Source organism: Malania oleifera, chromosome 9, assembly GCF_029873635.1.
Source record: "Malania oleifera isolate guangnan ecotype guangnan chromosome 9, ASM2987363v1, whole genome shotgun sequence".
Lineage (NCBI taxonomy): Eukaryota > Viridiplantae > Streptophyta > Magnoliopsida > Santalales > Ximeniaceae > Malania > Malania oleifera.
The window spans coordinates 10538376-10548924 of record NC_080425.1 but is presented as its reverse complement, the minus strand read 5'-3'; the positions used below and the strand labels follow the sequence as shown (position 1 = coordinate 10548924).

Genomic DNA, 10549 nt, shown 5'->3' with positions numbered 1-10549 from the left:
ACTAAAAAGGAGAAATAAAATCAAGAAAAGAAATCAAAAATCTGAATCAGATGAATCAGAAGAAGAAGTTAGCAAGAAATCAAAGAATAAAACTCCTACATGTTACAATTGCAACAAAGCTGGATATATTAAACTAGAATGTTCTCTACTTAAGAAAGAGTCTAAGAAGAAAAAGAAAAAGGCCATGAAAGCCACTACTTGGGACATGATGAGTACAAGTAGTTCAGAAAATGACTCAAGTGACCAGGAAATTGCTTATACATGCTTTATGGCTTGGGACAATGAGGAAAACTCCTCATCCAAACCCTTAGATAAATCTTGTAGTAATTCATCTAGTGAAACCAATGATGAGGGTATGTCATCTTATGATGAACTACAAAATGATCTATTCAAAGTACATAAGATGCTTATCAAAGTAAATAAACAAAATGCTTCATTAAAGAATAAGAATGAAGGATTAATGAAAAAGTTAGAATCCCTTAAAAATGCTGAAAGGGAAAAGGATTCAAGAATCAAGAAAATAGAAAATAAGTATGAAGCTGCAATAAAAGAAATAGATACTAAAACTCTTGCTAAAAAAGAAAACAACTTGAAAATCAGGAAATTAGAAAGCAAGAATAAACAAATGATAGAAGACCTTTGATCCATATCCTCTACGGTATATGAGAAAGATATGTATATTTCTGAATTAGAGGATAGAATCAGAAAATTATCTCTAGAGTTAGAGAAATCATTAAAGAAAGTTGACAACAAGAAAGAGATGGAGATAAACTATCTCAAGAGTCAAATCAAAGATAAAGATAAGATCATTTATAACTTCACTAAAGGAAAAGAAAATCTTGATAAGATGATTGGCTCACAAAGAATGTCATTGAACAAAGAAGGCATTGGTTTCAATAGAGTTGAAAACAAAAAGAAAAAGAAGCTTTATATGGGATATTTTTCAAAAGAATCCAAAGACTATGTTACCACATCTAGCAATGTATACTCTAATGCAATATGCTATCAATGTAAGAAAAAGGGGCATTGACTTGTTCTGAGTTGTGCTTCCAAGTGCAGAAGTGTCAAGTTGTATCAAGGATGAGTCCAGGATCGTATTCCACAGGGACCACTAAGTATCAAAGTATTTTTGCAAGTTTAGTGAAATCCTGTTGCTGAAAAAAATAGGGTTTGAAAATCTTTTTGGTCTTTTACGATTTTGAAAACAGTAAACAAAGTGAAGCTTGAGTAAACTATCAAAATGAAACTGAAATTTTATCAATTCTCCAAAAATGCAAATCTAATAATGCAACCAAAACTAAACAGATTAACTGAAAAAATTTTACCAAACACTCGGGTTACGGGTTCAACGTCCGTTTGCTTCCACCATTTACTAATTTCCTAGGTCTTACTCCTTTTCTTGTTAATCCAATCAAGGCATTAAGAAGATGAAATTTTATTACTAACGATCGAGTAAATTGGCCACATCCAAACGGAAGAAAATAAAAACTCTTATTACGCATCAACCGAATTTTATGTAAAAATAAGTTGATTAAAATCCTAGATTAAATCAAGGTTTTAATGTGCCTAACGTCAACAACAAAACAAGAAGCAAGAGCTAGCGATTTATCAACCATTCCTTCAATTTTTGGTTTTAACCAAATAAAAGTTAAACAATGATATCATAGGATAACTAATTAACCATGGAACGCAAACGACATCGACCCACAACCCGAATTACCGAACTTAGCCACTCATGCTTGCAATAGAAAAAAAACGAGTATGGAAATCCTAGTTTACTTGAGGAAATACCTAAACATGCATTATTAAAGATGGCAACTACAAATAAGGAATTAAAACATGCAATGGAAACTCCATCAAACACACACTAATTAAAAATGGCAACTACAAATATGGAATTAAACACGCAATGGAGATGCAATCAAAATTAAACACACTCACAAACAATAAAAATCAAACTTTTAACAAAATTAAGAAATTGGATCAAAACGAAACTTCAAGAGCAACCAAGAACTCAAAAAAAAATTACCCCTAACAACTTAAACTAGACTAAACACAATAAAAATGAAAACTTTAATACGACTTGACCCTAAACTAAAACAAGTTTCGACAACAAAAAAAATTTTAAATTTGAAAAGATCAACTAAATTAAAACAGGATTTAAATTAAACGAATGATAAATAAAAACTACTAAATTAAATCTAATAACACTTGAATTAAATACAAGATAAGTAAATAGAAAAAAATTAAAATCACTTAACAAGTATCCAAACTCTAACTTTTCAATAAACTGTAATAAATAAATAATAAAAAACATTATTCAATTGAAATAAAAGGAGAGAGAGAGAGAGAGAGAGAGAGAGAAGTTGGCTCATGGAGGCTTTCGGCCATGGCAGCAGGGTGCTGTGTATGTGTTTTGCTGGTGGTTGTGCTCTGGTCGCTGGAAAAACTGCTGCTGCCTTACCAGCAGGGGCTAGAGGAATAGGGGCTAGTGCATGGCTTCGGGATTGGAGGAGCTGCAACTGGTTCTGCAAGGTGGAGTGGCCCGCAGGTCTTCTGGTGCTACTGTGTTGCAGAGGCAGAGGGTGGCCTTCGTGGTGGTTCTCGACAGCAAGGGAGGTTGGTGCAGGTCTCTACTGCTTTGCTGTGGAGCTGTGGCAAAGGGTGGACGGGGAGGAAGCCGAGAGCTGCTGTTTTTTGGGCGGCTGATGAGGCTGTGTGCAGAGGATAGCCAAGAGTGCGGAGGCTGAATAGGAGCAGGGGCTGAACAGAGGGAATCCGAGGGAGAGTTAAGGGAAAGAAGAAGAACGTAAAGAAAAATATGGCTGAGACCAAGGGCAAGAAGAGTAGCAAGCAAGAAGAGGAAGAAGAAGAAGAAGAAGATGGAGAGCAGCCCGCAGAGCTATCTGGGAAATAAGAGAGAGACGAATAAGAATTTAAAAGATATTGGGGGAAGCCCTAGACCCGGTTTAGCCAACTCGACCCGACAACTTGACTCGAACCGGCTTGCTTGGCCGGGTCACATTTTTTATCTCTATTTACCCTAATATTTTACCCTTTTGAAGCTAGTTTCTGACAAAAGTCAAAACATAAAACTTGTAGATAATCCTTTCCTATTTCTCTAAAAATTTGAATCGCCTCAATCGGAATTTGGACGAAAAAGTTATACATGAAATACGAACAGGTATCAGTTTTGGTTCCCGGGACTTTTCCTGCGATAAAAAGAATTATCAAAAACTCGTAAATTGCACAATAAAACTCAAGAATGATAATTTCGGCACTTTATTAAAATATTGGACAAATTTGGACACTTAATTAAAAATCTAAGCCGTAAAGACCGGATTAAAGTGCCCAATTACGCAGTTTTGACACGTAATCACACCCCCCAACTAACGTTTTGCTAGTCTCTAGCAAATGACGTGAATGAATCTCAGGGTGGTGCCTACAACTTCAAACTCCAGTGATCATGAAATCAATGCACATGCGACACAAGCATACCGTTTCACATACAAGAATATAACTGAATTTCACACATGCTCGTTCATATTCGATGCACATTCTCCAAAGCACATCACTCATGCAAGTTTTATCATTTATATGTCATTTGAGTGCAATATACTCACATGAAATTAATCAGTGGCACATTCAGAGTTAATGCAGTCATATAAGTTCGAGTATAAATAGGTAGACTCTCGAGGTGTGTGTGTGTGTGTGTGACTCAATACACCTAGGATACCAGTGGACACCTACAGAACGGTCGCTTTGACTCGGCCTAACTGATATACCCTCAAAAACACTCAAAAAGAAAGAAATGGGTTCGCTCATTATATGTGAGGAGGAGTGTTGCGATCAAACATCCCACATAATAAAAGGAACAACGGTAAATGTACGGAGTGGACTAGTCTGGAAAGGATCTAGCCTATCTATGAGGTGTCGGGTCCTTCACCCTAGCATCTTCTCACCTACTCGCTACATCCAATCGAGACCACTCAACTTATTCACAAACTTGTCGTGAACACATGTGAGGCATTAACTGGTTGAAGAATCTTCGTACGTAGAGAACATGTGTTGTGTCCTTGACTTTTTGTGATATTTCTGTGGAGCAGACATTAGCATTTCATTTCACGTGCATTTTTATTTCTTATCGTTTCTTCTGCTCATTCTTTATTTTTCTGCCTTTTCTTGAACAATTAAGACAATCATTACACTTCGTTTGTTATCTTCATACCATCAACGGGAATTGAGTTCGAATAGTGGTCCATGAACTAAGTCTGTCTCTACGGGTGGCTCAGCCTTCACATCTTGAGTAGGCTACAAGACCAAGGTGTCTATCTCCCCACTAGAAGTCACCTCTAGGTTAGCAAATCAAAAACAAAGACTAGTGTACAAGGAATCATCCATAAAAAATAAAAATAAAAAGAATTGAGTTCTATGAACTCTGATTTGATATTAACGCTCACAAGGACGATACATAGCTCAAGGATATCTCACAAGGTGTCATAGTCGCCACGGGTGTTCTCTTAATGCTCACAGGAAACCCTAAGTGCAATGAATCACATGAGTATGTATTCAACCTCATGAGATGTCATGTAAATACAGAAAATTATATAACCAAATTAACACGAATGTACTACCAATCAATTATCCATGGAGTCATAAAATCATATAAAGAGAAACTACGCATAAATGACTCAAATGTGTAGTTCTTAGGTTATATGCAGGTATGTGAAGGGTATGAGTCAATGTTAAAAATGGGATAATGCAGTGTAAATCTTCAGTGCTCCTCTTTCTTTCTCTCTTTCTTTTTGATGTTTGAATTTTTTTTTTACTTGATATAACACTATTTTCTCAAGGCAAACCACATATGTTTAAAGCACGGAAACCACAGGGTAAATTCTCTTCGATCCCCCAACTAGAATGTAGCATTGTCCCCAATGACGTAGGAGAATTGAAAGAATTTACCCAAGAGAGTATTTAAACGTAAAGCAAAACAACTCTAAAAATATAAATGAGAAAAAGAAGAAGTACTTGAACCGCTTTGAAAAGAATATAATGCTAGAGAATAAGAAATAACAACTACAGAACAAAGGAAAACAATGAGAAAAATATAAATATAAATAAGAAAAAAAAACACAAAAAGGGAAAAAAAAGAAAAGAAAATGAACTATACTAAGTGGGATCAAGCAAATGTAGAGTAAATTCCTCAGGTGCAAAGTTAGAAATAAAAGGCTTGAACCTTTGACCATTAACCTTAAAAACATTACCATTTTGAGGATTCAAAATCTCTACAGCACCATGAGGAAAAACAGTCTTCACCACAAAAGGTCCACTCCACCGAGACCTTAACTTACCAGGAAACAAGTGTAGGCGAGAGTTGTACAATAGCACTTGTTGGTCGGGCTCAAAAGTCTTACACTGAATGTGTTTATCATGAAAGTTCTTCATTCTCTCCTTGGACAATTTAGAATTATTGTAGGCATCCATCCTCAACTCGTTCAATTTAGATAACTGCAATTTTCTCACACAACCAACATCATCAATGTTAAAATTGCATTGTTTAATTGCCCAATACACCTTATGTTCCAACTCTACAGGCAAATGGCAAGCCTTACCATACACTAATCTATATGGAGACATGCCTAAAATGGTTTTAAAATCTGTTCTATAGGCCCACAAGCTATCAGACAATCTCAAAAACCAATCCTTCTTATTTGGGTTAACAGTTTTCTCAAGGATGTGTTTAATTTCCCTATTTGCTAATTCAGCTTGCCCATTGGTTTGAGGATGGTAGGTAGTAGAGATTTTGTGATGGATACCATACTTCTTCAATAAGGCTGAAACATGTTTGTTGCAAAAGTGCGTGCCTTGATTACTGATTATGGCTTTAGGCATGCCAAATCTTGCAAAAATGTTTTCTTTCAAAAATTTTATAATTACTTGATGGTCATTAGTTCTGCAAGGGACTGCCTCAACCCACTTGGAAACATAATCAATGGCAATCAAAATGTATAAATAGCCAAAAGAAGAAGGAAATGGTGCCATGAAATCTATACCCCAACAATCAAAATTTTCAATCACTAGTATAGGTTGCAAAGGCATCATGTTTCTCCTAGTGATTACCCCTAATTTTTGACAAGGTTCACAAGCTTTACAGAAACTCAAAGCATCCTTAAACATACTTGGCCAATAAAACCCACTTTGAAGAACTTTAGCCACTGTTTTGTGGGCGGAAAAATGCCCACCACAAGCTTCTGTGTGGCAAAAATTTAAAACACTAGAAATTTCATTGTTAGGCACACACTTTCTAATGATCTGATCTGAATAATATTTAAAGAGATAAGGATCATCGTAAAATAAATTCTTAGCTTCAGCCTTCAACCTTCTTATGTCTTGAGCATTCCAACGAGGTGGAGTTTTCCCTGTAACCAAGAAATTTACAATGTCAGCATACCATGGTAAATATTCAACGGCAAATAATTGTTCATCAAGAAATTTATCATAAATTAAAGAAAACTTCTCAGAAACTTCTGGTTGAAGCCGAGAAAGGTGATCTGCCACCACGTTCTCCACTCCTTTTTTATCTTTTATTGTGAGATCAAATTCCTGAAGCAGAAGTATCCACCTTACCAGTCTTGGCTTAATGTCTTTTTTTGACAGTAGAAATTTCAGAGCTGCATGGTCAGTGAATATTATGACAGGAGAACCAAGAAGATAAGATCTAAACTTATCCAATGCAAATACTATAGCTAGTAGTTCTTTTTCTGTGGTGGAATAGTTCTTTTGTGCCGCATTTAAAGTTTTACTAGCATAGTATATAACATATGGTAGTTTATCTCTTCGTTGTCCAAGAACAGCCCCCACAGCGAAGTCACTTGCATCACACATTAATTCAAAAGGAAGTGACCAGTCAGGAGATCGAATGATAGGTGCAGTGGTGGGAAATGTTTTCAATTCATCGAAACCATTTTGACACTCTTGGGTCCATTCAAATTTAACATCATGCATCAAAAGTTTGCAAAGAGGTTTAGAAATAAAGCTAAAATTCCTTATGAATCTTCTATGAAAACCGGCATGCCCTAAAAATGATCTAACATCTTTCACATTTTTAGGTGCAGGCAAATTTGAAATCAAGTCTATCTTAGCTTTATCCACCTCTATGCCTCGAGAGGATACAATGTGCCCCAAAACTATTCTTTGTTGGACCATAAAGTGACATTTTTCCCAATTTAACAACAATTGCTTTTCTTCACATATTTTCAAAACAACCTGAAAATTAGACAAACATGCATCAAATGTTTTTCCAAAAACTGAAAAGTCATCCATGAATACCTCTACACTATCCTCAATCAAGTTGCTAAAAATACTTAACATGCATCTTTGAAAAGTAGCCGGGGCATTGCATAGCCCAAATGGCATTCTCCTAAAGGAAAAAGTTCCAAAGGGACAAGTGAAGGTAGTCTTCTCTTGGTCCTCTGGAGCTATTTCTATTTGATAATAACCGCGGAATCCATCTAAAAAACAGTAATATTCATGCCCTACCACTTTTTCTAAAACCTGGTCAAGGAAAGGCAAAGGAAAATGATCCTTCCTAGAGGCAGCATTCAATTTCCTATAATGTACACACATCCTCCAACCTGTGGTCTCTCTATTAGGCATCAATTCTCCCTTATCATTTTCTACAATGGTTATACCAGATTTTTTTGGGACAACTTGTATCGGACTAACCCATTTACTGTCAGCAATTGGATATATGATGCCTATGTCTAACAATTTCAAAACTTCCTTTTTTACCACTTCTTTCATTGTGGGGTTTAGTCTCCTTTGCATCTCTCTAAAGGGTTTCGAATCCTCTTCCAAATATATCCTATATGTACAAAGGAGAGGACTTATACCTTTAATGTCGGAAATGGACCAACCATTGGCTGATTTGTGTTGTGTCAAAATTCTCAACAACTTACTTTCTTGGTCAGGAGTCAACAATGCAGAAATCACCACTGGGAATGAGTTCTCCAGTCCAAGGTAGGTATATTTTAGTTCCAACGGCAGTGGCTTCAATTCTAACACTGGTGCCTTCTCATCAAATGGTTGTGCTGGGGTTTGTATTGCCGGTAATGGTTCAAATTTAAGCTTCCATTGCATCTCAGTTGAGTCACCTGCAACACAAAGCAAAGAAAAATGATCAGTGGACTCAATTAAATCGAGGGAATCTTCTAATTCCTCCCACTGCTCATCACAATCATAGTTTAACCAAGGAGTGTCTACAATTAAAGATTCCAGTGAATTGACTTCTTGGATTTTTTCATGTTCTTGAGGTTGCCTGCACAAATTGAAGATATTCAGTTCTAAAGTCATATTTCCAAAACTCAATTTTAAAACACCACTCCTACAATTGATTATGGCATTAGAAGTTGCTAAAAATGGTCTTCCCAAAATCACACGTGGTGAAGAATTTGCGCGGAATGACACTTTCCATATCCAAGACCACAAAATCCACAGGGTAGTAAAATTTATCCACTTGGACCAAGACGTCCTCAATGATACCCTTAGGAATTTTTATGGTTCTATCAGCAAGCTGTAAGATAATGGATGTGGTTTTCAATTCCCCTAGCCCCAATTGTTCATACACACTATAAGGTAGCAAATTAACCACCGCACCTAAGTCTAGCAAGGACTGCCCTATCTTAGAGTTTCCAATGACACATGAAATAGTAGGTGACCCAGGATCCTTGTACTTAGGTGGTGTGTGATTTTGAATAATAGCACTAACTTGCTCAGTGAGGAAAGCCTTTTTCTGCACATTCAATTTGCATTTTACAGTGCATAAATCCTTTAGAAATTTAGCATAAGCAGGAATTTTTTTTATAGCATCTAGAAGTGGAATGTTAATCCTAACTTGCTTAAAAATTTCCAAGATTTCAACATGCTGTTTATCCTTGTGCAAAGAAACCAAACGTTGTGGAAACGGTGTAGGTATGGAACATGCATCATTATGTGAATTTAAAGTGTTCGACTCACCACTATCAAGAGGAGGATTAGCATTTTTACCTGAACTTCCTGCACTATGGGCAGGGTCACCCAAAACCTTACCATTCCTCAAAGTTGTAATAGCTTTCACTGATTTCACATTGCTCCCATCACCTGAGTGCTGATATGATCGACTGTGCCCTTGTGGATTGGGCTGGGGTTGAGCTGGAAACTTTCCTTTCTCCTGGTTACTCAAAGTGGTGGTTACTTTAGTGAGAGTCCCTCTGATGTCATTGATGGCCTGGGAGTTTTGGTTGTTGATCGTGCTCTGACTCTGCATTAACTGTTGCAAGCTAACAGTTAGTTGTTGTATGGAGTCTTCCACTCCTCTTCTTTGCATTTTGGGGGGGGGGGGGCTGATTTGGAAAATGAGGTGGCCCCAAGCCTTGGCTAGCGGCTGCATAAGGATTATACTGACTTGGTCCCTGCGTAGATGACCCCACTTGGTCATTTTTCCAACTGAGATTTGGATGATTTCTCCAACCTGCATTATATGTATTAGAATAAGGTCCAAAAGAATTCTTAGAAACCATATGCACTGGGTTAGATTGATCAAGCAAAACTTCCTTAAAAGCAGGAATAGTTGGACATGCATCAGTCACATGCCCTGGATCCTCACATATGCTACATTTTTCAGAAGATGATGGTAAAACGTGCATTTTATTTACCTTCTTAAGTTCAATAAACTCTAACCTTTTAGACATCAATGCAAGCCTAGCATTCAAATCATCAACTTCTTTCAATTGATACTTACCACCCCCACCAATGCATTTTTGCTTTTCAGATCTATCATACACATCAGAGACATCCCAAGATTGGGCATTTTCAGCCAAGTAATAAAAATAATCAAAAGCTTCTTCAGGCCCTTTATTGAAAAACTCACCATTGCACATTGTTTCTACAAATTGCCTCATCTTTGGTTGCAATCCCTCATAGTAAAAACTGATGACCCTCTAATTTTCATACCCATGGTGAGGACATGCATTTAAGAGATCTTTGAAACGTTCCCAACACTGATAAAATGTCTCCACATCCTTTTGGCAAAAATTCATGATTTTTCTTTTCAAAGCATTAGTTCTTTGCATGGGAAAAAATTTCTTTAAAAATTCCGTTTGCATTTCTTGCCAAGTCCCAATGGATCTTAGTCTTAAGGAATTTAACCAGGTTTTTGCTTTGTCTTTTAAAGAAAATGGGAACAATTTCAATCTTATTACCTCCTCAGTGCATGTTCTATCCATGAATGTGGAACAAGCTTCTTCAAACTCTTTAATATGCAAATATGGGTTTTCAGATTCAATGCCATGAAAATGAGGTAACAATGGAATCATCCCAGGTTTAAAATTAAAAGCATTTGCATTCAAAGGTAGAATAATGCAGGATGGGGTGCTGGTCCTAACAGGTTGCAAATATTCTCTGAGTGTCCTATTAGGGTTCTCTATATCATGAGGTTCAATTTCAGCCATGATGCTATGCGTGTCAGATGACGATTCAAGTGAAACAGGTTCACTCGATGATGAGATGGATG

General features: G+C 36.7%; 1 non-coding gene and 1 pseudogene across 1 annotated transcript; one reads left to right on the top strand and one right to left on the bottom strand.

Annotated features, from left to right (window-relative positions):
• Nucleotides 1-5169: 5169 nt before the first annotated feature.
• Nucleotides 5170-9304, bottom strand: LOC131163353 (uncharacterized; annotated as a pseudogene).
• Nucleotides 9305-9987: 683 nt separating this feature from the next.
• Nucleotides 9988-10095, top strand: LOC131165138 (small nucleolar RNA R71). Its single transcript, XR_009139459.1, has one exon. It is a non-coding gene; the product is annotated as a small nucleolar RNA R71 (small nucleolar RNA).
• Nucleotides 10096-10549: the final 454 nt, after the last annotated feature.